General features: G+C 39.0%; 1 protein-coding gene across 2 annotated transcripts in view; it reads right to left on the bottom strand.

Moving 5' to 3' along the window:
* Positions 1 to 14594, bottom strand: part of RNF217 (ring finger protein 217) — a 133991-nt gene that overhangs the window by 111407 nt on the left and 7990 nt on the right. The gene's annotated exons all lie outside the window — the stretch shown is intronic.

Here is a 14594-nt window from a genome sequence, read left to right as displayed (position 1 = left end):
GTCTTCAACATATCTGGACTTTATTTCTCCATATGATGAGATTTTTTAAAAACCTCATTTTTTATATGGAAAGCCTACCATCCTTGCACTTTTATCGAAATGTCCACTCCCCTCCACTCTATTTTCTTTCTTTCTTTTCTTGAAAAAAGGTCTCAGTCTGTTGTCCAGGCTGGAAGTGTGATCACAACTCACTGCAGCCTTGGCCTCGCAGTCTTGGGTGATTCCCCCACCTCAAGTCTCCCTAGTAGCTGGGACTATAGGCATGCACCACCACACCTGGTTACTTTTTTGTATTTTGTGTACAGACAGGGTTGCTCTATGTTGCCCAGGTTGGTCTCGAACACCTGGGCTCAAATGATCCACCCACCTTGCCTTCCCAAAGTGCTGGAATTACAGGCGTGAGCCACCATGCCCGGCCACTCTATTTTATTGACTATAGCACAACTACAATTATGTCCCAAGTTCCCATACACAAGTGGGTCTCATCATTAGCACTTTTCTCTGTTCCAGTAAATTGTCTGTACCTATAAAAACACAAAATGATTTAACTTATTGCTGTGGTGTGAATATTTGCTTCTCCCTAAAATTAATGTTGAAACCTAACACCCAAGGTGAATGGTATTAAGAAATGGGGCTTTTGGGAGGTGATTGAGGGCTCTGCCCTAATAAACAGGATAACTATCCTATAAAAGAGGCTTCAGAGAGCTTGTTTTGCCCTTTCTGTCATGTGAGGATGCACAGAAGGTGCCATGTATGAGGAACAGGCCCTCACCAGACACTGAATCTTCTGGTGCCTTGATGTTGAACTCTCAGCTTACAGAATTGTGAGCAATAAATTTCTGTCGTTTATAAATTACCCAGTCTCAGTATTTTGTTGTAGCAGCACAGACTAAGACACTAACCCATTAAATATCTTTTCCAAGAGTCTTACAGTTATTACAGGGCAAAGATTAAACCCAAATTATCTAATTCCAAGCCTCTTCCTACTGAGCCAGTAAGCATTTGCAATATAGCCACAAAACACCATAGGAAATCATCAATTAATTAATTTTACTAGGGGTAAAAACATCATTATGTATCTCCCCCACCCCCTTATGAAAGTGAAGGCTACCACAGAAGATGGAATAGAATGAGTGGTATTAGTTTCAGTATTTAGTATCTACCTTTAATTATATAACCTGTAAGGTCCTTTTCATTAGTGACAAGTGAGGACATAAATCCACTAAACCACCACTCAGACTCTAAATTTACATTTGTCCTGACCATATTTCACTCACTACCTTAATTTTCTCATGTTTGTGTCCTCCTCTGTATACTAAATAAAGTACATAGTCAGAGTTCTATCCCACATCTTAGTTACCATGAAAACCAAATAATCCCTAGAATCTGATTGTCTCTACATCACAAGACACAAAAGCCTTTTAAAACCAGTGGCTCTAAACCTTGTTGGGTAATGGTCCAAAGACTTAATAAACATTATGGACCCACTCATAAGAGAAAAATTGATTTTACATAAAATTTCAGAACATTTATGACCCTTCTGAAGACAATACATGAACAAATAGACTCTCAAGTTAAGAACCTCTATTTGTGGTGGGGTGGGGGAGTGTTGAAGAAGAAATATATAGAAAGCTTTTCCTTAAAACAAATTACTCTATGAAGTGATCTTTTTACTGTGACGTCTTTATGTGCTTCTTCCCTTTTCTTACCCTTTCATGAACCAGGAGCAAACCTGCTAGCCAAGGAAAGATGAATGAATTCCCCTCACAGCCCTTCAATATATTCATCAAAGGTAACATGTGAATAATGGAACCCCATTCCTATTCTTCTCACCAGGAAGTGAGTAAATAACTTTCACATACCATTAAGTCATCAACTTTGAATATATTTTACTTTATAAATCTATCAATTATGTACCAAAGATGACTTGAGAAACCAGTGTTTTCATATCATCTAGAAACCAAATGCCTTTAGAGGGTAGGTACATAAACCAATTGTTTAATGTTTTGTTTTCAGGAAGGATCTAGCATAGACTCATATGTAAATATATTATTAATAATAAATGATCTAAAAATGGCAATGATTATAAATTATTATGCAAAATGTGTTACTGAAACAAAATTCAATGCAGGAATCCTTTTTTTGGTTTTTTTTTGGAGGCTGGGGGTGGGGTTTAGACTACAGAATTTTCCCATACATGAGGTACCAATAACCACATTTTTGTTATAGAAAATATTCAAGTATCTAGAAAGTGAGATAAATATTGAAAAAGTATCTTGTATTACCTTATGAAATATCTTCTGTTTTTCAATAAAGTTGGTACTTTTGAGGAAAAATGCTAAACTGTCATGATCCAAAAATTAAATCCTATCACATTTACAGAGAAACTTCTTGCAAACATTGAACTTTCTTTGAAGTGAGTTGATTCTTGACAGAAAGATTAACATGAGTGTGAAAGGAAAATAAATCTCGGGACCCCAAAAATCACTAAGCCAAGGGAAAAGTCAAGCTGGAAACTACATCAAGCAAACCTGCTTCCCCTTTTATTCCTAAATAAGATAGCTACAAACATAAAAAAGCTACATAGCTACATACCTCTCTCACAATTTGCCCACAAGGAAATTCCTTGTGGGCCTCAAGATCTTTTTTTTTTTTTTTTTTTTTTTTTTGAGATGGAGTCTCGCTCTGTCGCCAGGCTGGAGTGCAGTGGCACGATCTCCAACTCACTGCAACCTCTGCCTTCCACGTTCAAGCGATTCTTCTGCCTCAGTCCCCAGAGAAGCTGAGACTACAGGCGCCCATTACCACCCCTCGCTATTTTTTTTTTTTCGTATTTTTGGTAGAGATAGGGTTTCACCATGTTCGCCAGGATATTCTCTATCTCTCCACCTGGGCCTCCCAAAGTGCTGGGATTACAGGCGTGAGCCACCGCGCGCGGCCAAAATCTTTACTCTATGTTAAACAGTTCTGTTGAATTTCACCCTGGCAATAAATGACAGCGTATCTTCACAAGTCCAGGACAGAAAGTCATCCCTCTGCTCAACTGAGGCAAATGCATATCTGATTGCTTTCTCTGCCTTACTGTTTATGTAAAAATGCAGATTCACTGAGCCAGACTGAATTGTATATTCAATGAATGGCTGATCAAGGACTCAAACGAATGTAATCTTTTGTTTCTTATCTACCTATGACCTGGAAGTCACCCCCTCACCAAACCAATGTTTGGTCACATACTGATTGATGTCTCATGTCTTCCTAAAATGTATAAAAGCAAGCTGTACCCTGACCACCTTGGGCACACATTGTCAGGACCTCCTGGGGATATGTCGCAGTGCATCCCTAACCTTTGCAAAATAAACTTTCTAAATTAATTGAAACCTGTCTTGGACATTTTGTGTTCACATGGGGAAAAATTACAGTTAAATGTCCTGTAAAGGATTTAAAGAGATATACAAATTTAATGAATGTTCTAAACATAAAATATAAAATCACATTTTTAATTACTTTAATTCTTATCAATTTTTTCAAAAACATTATAAACAATATTCTTAAGCACCATACAGTGTCTGTGACTGCTCACACCATGTAATTTGAAAATATTTTAAATTGAGTAAATTACTGCTTGCTCCTTAAATTACATTTATCCAGATAGGCAGAGAAAACTGAGAAATCAGTAATTAAACAAATGTACAGAGTTTATGTTCTTCTAAAATATAGACAACATGCACATGGAACATATCTATTTTAAAGATAAATACTTGAGACTTTCTCATAAATTTTTTTTAAAATCACACTGACATTTTAGTACCTTCCACTGAAACACTACTGGTTTTATGATCAATATAGAGTGTAATTAGAGGGAAATTTCAGGACTCTCTGAAATTAACAAATCAAAGTATGGAGGGAGGGGCAATTCAGTCATTCAGCATAAAATCAACAAAGCAAATCTTTGTTTAAGTTGTTACTTTATCACTCTTCTCTAACTAAAAACAAAGAAAAGGACAGGCACAATCAAAACAGCTATTGTATGGTTAAGCCATGACCCCAAGGCCTTTGCCATTAAAGGTAGAGGATGTGGAACTTACACCAGAAGGGAACACTGTTATACAAAAAAAGAATTAGAAGGAAGAGAAGAATATGTGTAAATAAATAGGAATTAACTGGGGAAGCAAATAAGTTATCCAAAACAATTCAACAAACCAAAAACAAGAACTAAATAGAATTACCAAAAATTCCAATGACATTCTCTCAGAACTGAAGGTTGGCCAGTAAGACTTTTGTTATCTCTGGGAAGGGGAGAGTAATAGTTCCTATTTGTTTTAAAAAATAATGAAGATAAACTGTTGAGCATCAAACTAAGGAAAGACTAAAAAAAAGCAAATTGAAAAATACTGAGAAGCAGAGGATGGCTCAACTTTTTTGAAAAACTGATTCTGACAATTAGTGAAGTAACTATGGACATCTTCTCAAAAGATGTTTCCAAAATTTCTGGCCAGTGACTTTTTACATGTCTCTGAAACCAAACATTAAAAACAAACAAACAAAAAATTCCCTCCCAGATGGGTAAAATATGAGAGAATCAAGTTGAACAGAGGCTAATCCTACGTTGCTTGAAAGATAACTACAGCTGGTACGTAGAGTTGTAAAACCTGGGATGTCTCAGCAGAAAGGCTGCAAGGATGTTCTGCTGCACTAAAGGCAATGCACTTCCAATACTTTTTAAAGGCAAAGATCCAATAAGTGATAGGACACAAGACAGAGCCATCTCCACCACTTGTACACTAATGCAAACCACTGTCACCTCTGACTACTGCAATTGCCTCCTAACCCATTTCCCTGCTTCTACTCTTGCCAACTCAACCCTTAAACACAATTCATTCTCCACATAGAAGCTAGAATCTTCTTAAAGCATTAATTGTCATGTTACAGCTCAAGCAAACTGTCTGAAGATCTGCCATCATAGTATAAATAAAGTATAATTTCCATGGAGGATCTATACTATCTGACCCTCATATTACCTTTGTAAGTCATCCCCTTCAGGTTCCCCTCTGCTCTCTGTGCTACTGCAACCTCACTGCCTCCTTCAGTTATTAAAACATGCCATGCCTATACCCACTCCAGGCTTTGCACACTTGCTCAGGTGCCTCTGCCTTTGGTGCTCTGCACTGTGCTGGTATCTGTTCTGCTGACTCTTGCTGTCACCATTCTGCTCTCACCTTCCTACCTGTATTTGCCACACTGCCTTTCTGAACCCCTCTCCAGTCATGGTCACTTGCACACCCTCTCTATTTCCACATGCTTGCTCACTTAGAGAGCTGCCCACCCCTAACTCCTTTCTCCTACCCTCCCTATGCAGCAACAACCATTTTTCAGACAATAGCCAAGTTCTAACTTTTTCTACTCCTACAAAGACAGCTTCCTCTTCCTAGAACACCTTAAGTCAACAATCAGCATCACATAATTGATAGTAACAGAGGACAGACAAATTTGTAGGCAGACAGGGTCAGGTCCCTGGTGAAACCCAACCTTCAAGTCAAGACAGCCTGAAGTCTGAAAACCAAACTGCCAGCTCTGGATAGAGTCAATGACCAGAGTGAGAACTTCTATCACCATCTTACACTCTCCCTGGACTGGTTTCTTCTGGATGATACCCGTTAGCCAATCGAATGGTGCTTTTTCCAAAGACCATCCATGGACCAATCAGCATGCATTCCCACATCCCACGCCCATAAAAACCTTGGACTCAGCCACACAGGCAGAAAGCGGAACTGCTTTCAGGGTCCCTTCTCAGCTGACAGCTTTGCTTCTGTTGCTCAATAAAATTATTCTCTGCCTTACTCACTCTCTGGTGTCCATGTACCTTATTCCTCTTGGTCATGGGACAACAGCCCAGACTTGTCGAACTGTGGGCAGTGAGAACAAATGAGTTGTAACCCTCAAATTCACCAAGTTGCAGGCACCAGGAATGAATGATCTGTAATCCTCCCTTTTGCCCACTAAGCTATGGGCGACAAGTATAAAGGAGCTGCAGCACACTCCTGCTTGTCAGACTATGGGAGAAAGAAAGCTGTAACATGTTCCCGCTCATTGAGCTATGGGAGTGAAGAGCTGTAACATTTTTGGGGACTCAGACGTTGGGACTCCACAAGCAAGAGCTGCAACACCCCTTGGGGCTCCACAATTGCTGGCATCTCTGAGTTATCAGGTGCCACCACATTCCCCTCATCTAGTTGCTGGCACCCAAGGTGGAAGTTTCTCACAGCATGACTGGTTGATCCATGGGTTGAGCGCAGAGCCATGGTGGGCACAGGATCTGGTCTGGGGCACAAGCAGAATGCAGCCTGCCAGGCTGAGCAGGTGGAGCAAGTCCAGCAGGCCCTGAGCGAGGCCCAGGCAGAGGCAGCGGTGACCAAAGAGATTTCTGACTGGTGAAGAAGCACAGAAGGAATCCTGTAACACAATTTATTCATATACATGGCCCAATATTTGCCTGGAGAGCTTTATTTTAACCTACTGAAGTTCTAAACTTTCTAAGAAGCTGGACCATGGACTACTCTACAGGGACACATTGTTTCTTTTTATCATAATGATTAGCATGGTGCTAAGCAACTCTTTTGTGCTCAGTATGTTTTTTTTAATTTTTTTATCATTTTATCTTTAACAGAATAAGAATATGCCAGCTCCCCTCCCTTTTGATTCTCTTAAACCAACTGTATACTAGAGAACAGATCTACCATGGTTTGACTACAGTAAAAAGAAGGAAAGTCTTAGCCAGTGGAAGAAAAGATTTCTCTATGTAAAATCTCTGCAACTCACTAATAACCTGAACATGTGCTTCAATTTGTTTTTTCAGAAGAGGTGATGAGATTAACAGTAATTCCTCCATCTTGTCTCAGTCACAGTCTTATGACCAGAAGCAGACACTTTATGATATGACTGTGCAGGGTTAAGGGTAGTTTATGGCCACAGGGCAGTATGTTGTTAACGAGGCTGTGAGGAGACTGCCTGCTTGACCTTGACCTCCTTACCATCCTAAGCCAACCAACAGAGCTCTGTCAAATCCATTTAGATTGTAATAAGCCAAAAGCATATTAGAACAGAGCAATCTCAATGCTCCCATGATTTTTTTCAGCATCTTAATTTTAATACATGAATTAATGATATAAAACATTTTGCTGTCACCAGTAATTATGAAAGCAATGTTTTAGAACTGGCTTCATTATTTTATAATCTTTGTTCAGCATTTAGTGATCCTAAGCTTCTAAGGTCTATGTTCAATTTATTTCAATACTTTGTTTTAACAACTATTATAACTGAAAAGACACCTCATACAGGCAAAGAGATGCAAAAGTATGCACTGTTGATTGTGCTTTCTAAATCATTATACTTACTTTGGTGTCTCATCTATTAATTATGCAAAAGTTGTTGCTGAAATTCAGCTAGTACATTTGTGCTTTCCCTGATATCAATCTTGCAGCTAATCAGAAAGTGTTAATGTTTTATATTATTTTTTAAAAAAGGTTAAAAACTCTCTCTGAAGCTCTTCATTTGGATGATTTTTAAGCAGGATGGAAAATTCTGATTCCAAGTTTTTAGTTTGTAGACATACTAGTGATTTTAAAAAGAAAAGCATGTATGAACAGTTTGTTTTCAAAAATACTGAGAACAAACAAACAAACAAAAAAGAGCAAAGTGTCAGGAAAAAATTACTATCCTTTCAGGGTTTTCCTGCTCAGCATTCCTTCTAAGCTTTCCCTTCATCTTGAAGGAAAAGCCTCAATGATTCAAAAGGTGACATAATAAAAACTAAGAACAAAGGAAAAGTAAACCCAAGGGTTATCTATTCTGGTTGATTTAAGCTACACCTGAAGCCAGATACATTGGCTCACACCTGTGATCCCTGCACTTTGCAAGGCCTAGGCAGGTGGATCACTTGAGGCCAGGAGTTCGAAACCAGCCTGGTCAACATGGTGAACCCTCATCTCTACAAAAAGTACACACAAAAAAATTAGCTGGGTGTGGTGGTATGCACCTGTAGTCCCAGCTACTCGGAAGGCTGAGGCACAAGAATCACTATGAAGAATTGGTCTCAAAAAATAAATAAATAGGCCAGGCATGGTGGCTCACGCCTACAATGCCAGCATTTTGGGAGGCTGAGGCAGGTGAATCATGAGGTCAGGAGTTTGAGACCAGCCTGGCCAACATAGTGAAACCCCGTCTCTACTAAAAATTCAAAACTTAGCGGGCACCTGTAATCCCCTTTACTCAGGAGGCTGAGGCAGGAGAATTGCTTGAACCCAGGAGATGGAGGTTGCCGTGAGCCCAGATTGCGCCACTGCACTCCAGCCCAGGCGACAGTGTTAGGAAGGAAGGAAGGGAGAGAGAGAGGGAGGGAGGGAAGAGAAACTACACCTGAAATACATGAACTTAACTAGAAATGACTAGGCTTAGGTTTTTTTAAATTAAGATCAGCAAATATTCCCCTTGTGACACAAAAATAACTGTAAGAACTTGACAAACAGTATGTATACATATGTCTATGTATACATATATACATACATACACATATACCATATAAGTTTAACATAAAGCACCAACACTTGAAGACACAGGGAATACTTCTTTCTTTAATTTTAGGAGCCTATTGTTTTCAAAGTGTTTGTTTTAAAAAATATCTTGAGGAGGAAAAATTGTAACATAGGAAAAATATTTTTTAAAAATCTTGAGGCAGAAAAATGATAACATAGGAAAAATAAAACACTGAAGTTAAAACTAGTTAAAAGTAGGATTAAATGAGAATTTGGGGATTGCACCTATTGTTTTCCACCAAGAGCATCTCTGGCAAGAGAATGAAAGTCACTTTTCCCACTTTGCTTATATATTCATATGAAAAAAATGGACTGATTGCGGTGGCTCACACGTGTAATCCCAGCACTTTGGGAGGCCCAGGTGGTTAGATCGCTTGAGCCCAGGAGTTCAAGACCGGCCTGGACAACATGGAAAACTCTATAGCTACTAAAAACAAACAAACAAAAAAATTAGCCAGGCATGGTGGTGCACGCCTGTAGTCCCAGCTATTTGGGAGGCTGAGGTGGGAGGATTGCTTAAGCCTAGAAGGTGGAGGCTGCAGTGAACCATGATTGAGCCACAGCACTCCTGCCCAGGCAACAGAGCAAGACACTGTCTCAATGAATGAATGAATTATTCATTAATTAATTACTTTCAAAAAGATGGGCTATAATCTGGCCATATCAGAGTCACTTGTGATTTCACCCAATAGCTCTACTTAGATGAACATACATTAATAATACACTAAACTCTAAACATTAGGAAAAATGGCTTACACGCAATTGTTTCATTTTGCCTGCTGCTTTAAATTGTTAAGCAACCAGGGGAAAAGCTGTGGTGATTAAACTTGCCACATACAACTCAGAGCTCATGAGTTTCATGAACACTGAGTATGGCCAATAATCATGTAAGGAAATAAAGCAAGAATCAACACCACAAAAAGGGAAGCAATTTGCCAGGTACCCTATAATTAAGTTTGAATCTTACAGTAGAGAATATTATTGAGGCAAATAGCTTAGAAAGATTTAAAAAGGGATTAGTCATTCACATGAATGAAAAAGCCCAGAATTTAGTTACCTGAGCCAGGGGGCAAAGGTGGAGTGGGGCAAACATCATAAAAGCAACATGCCTCTTCTGTTCCAGAGAATACAGATCTCTAACAGGAAGAAACTCGATGACAACATACATGCTTCTGGAAATTTAAATAGCTATCTATTCAAGAAGATACAAAGCACACGATAACATCACCCACACAAACTAGAATACCACAAACAAACAGTAGGCCAATTTCAGAAAGATTGACTAGGGTGGCTAATTCTGCAGTGTCATTAGATACAATACTCTTTCTATACAAAATATATCTAGACTAAAAAAAAAATCTGTTACATGAACTCCTTTTATTCAGAAAGATAGTGCTAAGTTTTTCAAATATTTTAACTGTAGCTGAAGCTGTAATTTTGATATACTCTAATGGAAAGGAAATTATGCTATACAGAATAATATTAAGTGTTGTTAATCAGAATTATTGGAAGCTGACCCTGACACCTTGACATATTTCAATTACAGTGGAACTACTTAAAATATTTAATTTTTAAAAAGAAGAGATTTCACATAAGTTTTCTTTAAAACTACGTGAATCTGTATTATTAAATTATTTAAAGATAAAGCACAAAAACACACCAACAAAGTATTTACTAATAGAATGATATGAATTGGAAATATTTAAGGAAATGATAGAAAATACATAATTTTTTTTTTAAATTAAAATTCAGGCTCGAAAGCTAATTCACCACATTCTTGATTTTTCTCTTAAGTAGTGCAGGTTTTAAAATATGGCCCCAAATTCTCTGACACTTGCCCAAAATAAGTTGGGGTCAATGTCCCTTCCCCTTGAATCTGGGCAGGCTTATCACTGCCTCACCAAAGTGATGCTGAGGGCCTTCCAAACTTAGGGCAGAAAATGTCATGCAGTTTCTACATCCCTTGGGATACTGGCTCCGGGTGAGGCCAATCTGCAAGTAAGAAGCTCTGGGACTGCCATGCCGGCAAGGCCACGTGTGGGCACTCTGTAGACAGCCACAGCTGAGCTCACTGACAGCGGCCGGCATCAGCTGCCAGTCAAGCAAGTGACCTGACATCTGACTACAACTGCATGAGAAACCCCGAAGGTGAACTGACTGGCTGAGGCCTTCCCAAATCCTGACCCACAATGTCATCATCAAAATAAAATGTTTTTGTTTGTTTGTTTGTTTAATGTTCCTAGGTTCTGGAAGAATCTGTTAAACAGGAGACAGTAACCATAACAGGTATTGGAATTAAAGAAGACACACCTCAGTGATAGACGGGATGCTAGCATAAAGACTCAGGCCACAGTAGTTCACTGGATTGATGCAAAAGTCATTGCAGTTTCTGCCATTACTTTTGCACCAATCTAAATAAATGCATTGTAGAATAATATGTCAAAAGTTCAGATTAAAAGAGTGACCTTACTTTTTATAGCAAACATAATTTATTTTCAATCATTCATTCTCTTCTGGGCTCTGTGCTAGGTGCTAATTATGAAAGTAGCTCAAAGAATAATGGGGGAGCATTGACATAATAAACATCAAATTATCACAAACCATTTAATTATAAAAAGAGGTAAATACAGTGGTGGCAGAGGAAAAAAGGACTCTAAGAACCTTTACAGGACTAACTCAGTCTGGTGATATAAGGAAGACTGAGTCAGTGAACTGAAATTAACCATGAGAAGAATACTCTATGGCTGGAGGGAGGAGAGCTGAAGTGACAGAAGAAGGGACTGAAGAAGATGCAGAGGCCAAATCTTACCCACAGTGTTATGAGCTGGAATCTCTATGTGAAGCAATGAGGAGGTCTTACAGGTTTTTAAATAAGAAAATGAAATATTCAAATTTTCATTTAAAAATATCACTTTGCCTATCCAAATAGTTTACATATTGACAATATTAGCTTCTACTGTATTATTTATTTGTGGAATAAATTTAAACATCCACTCTACTTATAGAGTATATATAACACACAAAGTGTTAGGAAATTAGTTAGGAAAAAAATTTACATGCATCAAGCTTTGTAGTCTAATGGAAGCACAGAGCAGGAAACAGGCGATTTAAATACAGGGAAACAAGAATAATTGTATAGAAGATTCCTATATAGTTTGATAACCTTAGGTAAAGAGGATTATCAAAGAATATAGGAAGGATGCTTAATCAGAGGGTCAAGAAGATTCTCCCAGAAGAATGTCTAAGCTGAACTAGAAGAATGGGTGTGAATGGGGCAAAGAGAGTTAGGACAGCAAGGAAAGAAAGAGGATTCCCCTAAGACAAAACTTCAAGTCACTAAAGGCAAAGGCTCATAATTCAGAGTCATGGAGCATTAAAAGAAGAAAAAATTTTATATCTCTATAGGTGTCGTGGGACAGTTGAGAAAGAAAGCTCAGAGGGACACACAGGAGTGAGAATGCACAGAGACATATATATATTGTTATAAAGTTTAAATTCTAATTTATTAGCAAGAAGCAGGTGTTGAAAGGCTAGGAAGGAGAGTGCCAAGACTGGTCCAGCATTTTATAAAGAACCCTCTGGCATATGTGTGGAGAGTAAGTTGGAGAGAGTCAAGAGAGCATCACTGGGACCAAGTAGGAAACTCTCGTAAGAATCCAGGAGAGAAATGGTAGAGGCTGAGCAAGTGAAATGACAGCAGAAACAGAAAACGGTAGACAGTACAGATATATTTTAAAGATGTAGAATTGAAAGGACCTGGTGATTGATTAGTTGTGGGAGATAAGGGAAAAGAATAGCTCAGTGATGACCCCCAAGTTTCTCACCTGGGTACAATTACTGGAAACGGAATCTCAAAAAAGAAGCAAGGCTTTGAGCATGTGGCAAAGAAGGGGAGGAAAAAGGGGTTTAGTTTTGAGAAGTTTAAGGTGGCTATGTATGGGACATCCACTACAGTTGTTCAGGAGAGAGATGGCTATATAATACTGTTGACTGGGGATAGAGATAAAGATTTGGGAACCAACAACAGGTAGGTGTTAGTTGAAACCATGAGAGTGGGTAAGATGGCCCCACTAACAGTATACGAAGTGAGAAGAGAAGAGGTTTAGCACAGGACCACGCAGGCAGCAACATTAAGAGATGGTAATTAATACAAGAAAGTTCTAACAAATGGAATGACCAGAAACTTAGGAAGAAAACAGGAGAGTATGCTGCCATTAAAACTCAACAGTAAATCGGCCAGGCGCCGTGGCTCACGCCTGTAATCTCAGCACTTCAGGAGGCCGAGGCGGGAGGATCACCAGGTTAAGAGATCAAGACCATACTGGCCAACCTGGTGAAACCCCGTCTCTACTAAAAATACAAAAATTAGCTGAGCGTGGTGGCGCGCGCCTGTAGTCCCAACTACTCAGAAGGCTGAGGTAGGAGAATCGCTTGAGCCTGGGAGGTGGAGGTTTCAGTGAGCCAAGATCACGCCACTGCGCTCCACCCGGAGGACAGAGTGAGACTCCATCTCAAACAAAACAAAACAAAACAAAAAACACTTAACAGTAAATCATACCAAATCATAGCTTTCCTAAGCCAAATTCTTCTTGACTTCCTTACATGAAAATAAGACTGAGTTTGGCTGTAATCTCTAGATCTAAGCATGAGTGGGAACCTTTCACTTCCTCAAAACATGTAATTAAGTGTCTTCTCCTTCTTGGATTGGAAGACTTGTGCTTTTTGTACAATATGTGTATCAACTTAAAAGAAAAAGAAAAATACAGGTTTACCTTATAAATGAGAAAATCAATTTAAAGAATGCAAAAAAGCCGTAGGTTTTGAGCCAAACATCTGAATTTCACTTCCACCTTTGCCATTCCCTTGCTTTGAGACTTTGGGCAAGTTATTTAATCTCTCTAACCTTGAGTTCCCTCATATAACATTCTACTACCTGCAGTACAAAAACAGAGTTGTTCCTGTTCTCTTGAACCCACTCTAACCTGAAAACATCCCACGGCTGCCAATGAAAACAGCACTAGGCTCACAGTTACCAATAAACTCCTTGTTGGGAAATCTGATGGTCAATTTCAAACCTCATCCTGCTGGAACTATCAGAAGCATTAGACACAGATCATTATCCCTTTTAAAACACTGTCTTTGACTTCTGGGTAAGTACTCTCAGTACTCTTCTTGCCTAATTAGCTCACTCCCTTTTAGACTCTTTGCTTTTTCTTTCTGATGTCCCAGACTCCATATTCGTGAACACTGGTATGCTCGGACTCAATCTCCTATCCTTCTTCTCTAGCTAGTGACACTCCACAGGTGACCTCATCCAGTCTAATAGCTTTAAATACCATCTATATGCCATCCATGTTCAAATGCATATCTTCTGCTCAGATCTCTCTTCTGAATGCCAGACACCAACTGCCTACTCAACATCCCTTCATGAATGTCTAAACGGCATGTCAAATTTCTCATTCTCCCTAAACCTAGTCCTCCTACACTATTCCTCATCTTATTAAACGGCAACCCCAGTTTTCTAATTGCTTGGGCTCAGAACCTGACTCATGCTTAACTCTTTTTCTCTCATCCCACGTGCAATCACTGGCATTCTGTCAGTTCTAACCTCACAATATATTCCAAATTCCACCAGTTCAAACCACGTTCGCCTGTATCACTCTAGTCTGAACTGTATTGTCTCTCCTTTGATTTATTCCATAGTCTTCTAACTGATCTTTTTACTTCCAGTCTTGACTCCTACAGTATATTTTCCACAAAGAGATGGAGTAATCTCTTTTAAAGGGAAAGGCATATCTGGTTAGTCTTTTGCTCAGTATCTTCTTACAAGATCTTACTTTAGGGAAATGAAGATACTTGATGGGCTTAATCCCTGCCCGACCAGCTTTCCCCACTCCTCCTGCTGTATTCTTTTTAGCACTATCCACTTCATTCTCTATGCTTCAGTCACGCAGATCTCCTTATAATTCCTGGAAACTCGTAAGTATGCCCCTACCTTTGGAACTT

The sequence above is a fragment of the Chlorocebus sabaeus genome, chromosome 13 (genome assembly GCF_047675955.1).
Source record: "Chlorocebus sabaeus isolate Y175 chromosome 13, mChlSab1.0.hap1, whole genome shotgun sequence".
NCBI lineage: Eukaryota > Metazoa > Chordata > Mammalia > Primates > Cercopithecidae > Chlorocebus > Chlorocebus sabaeus.
The sequence above is the reverse complement of the archived record's forward strand: the minus strand, read 5'-3'. Positions and strand labels throughout refer to the sequence as shown.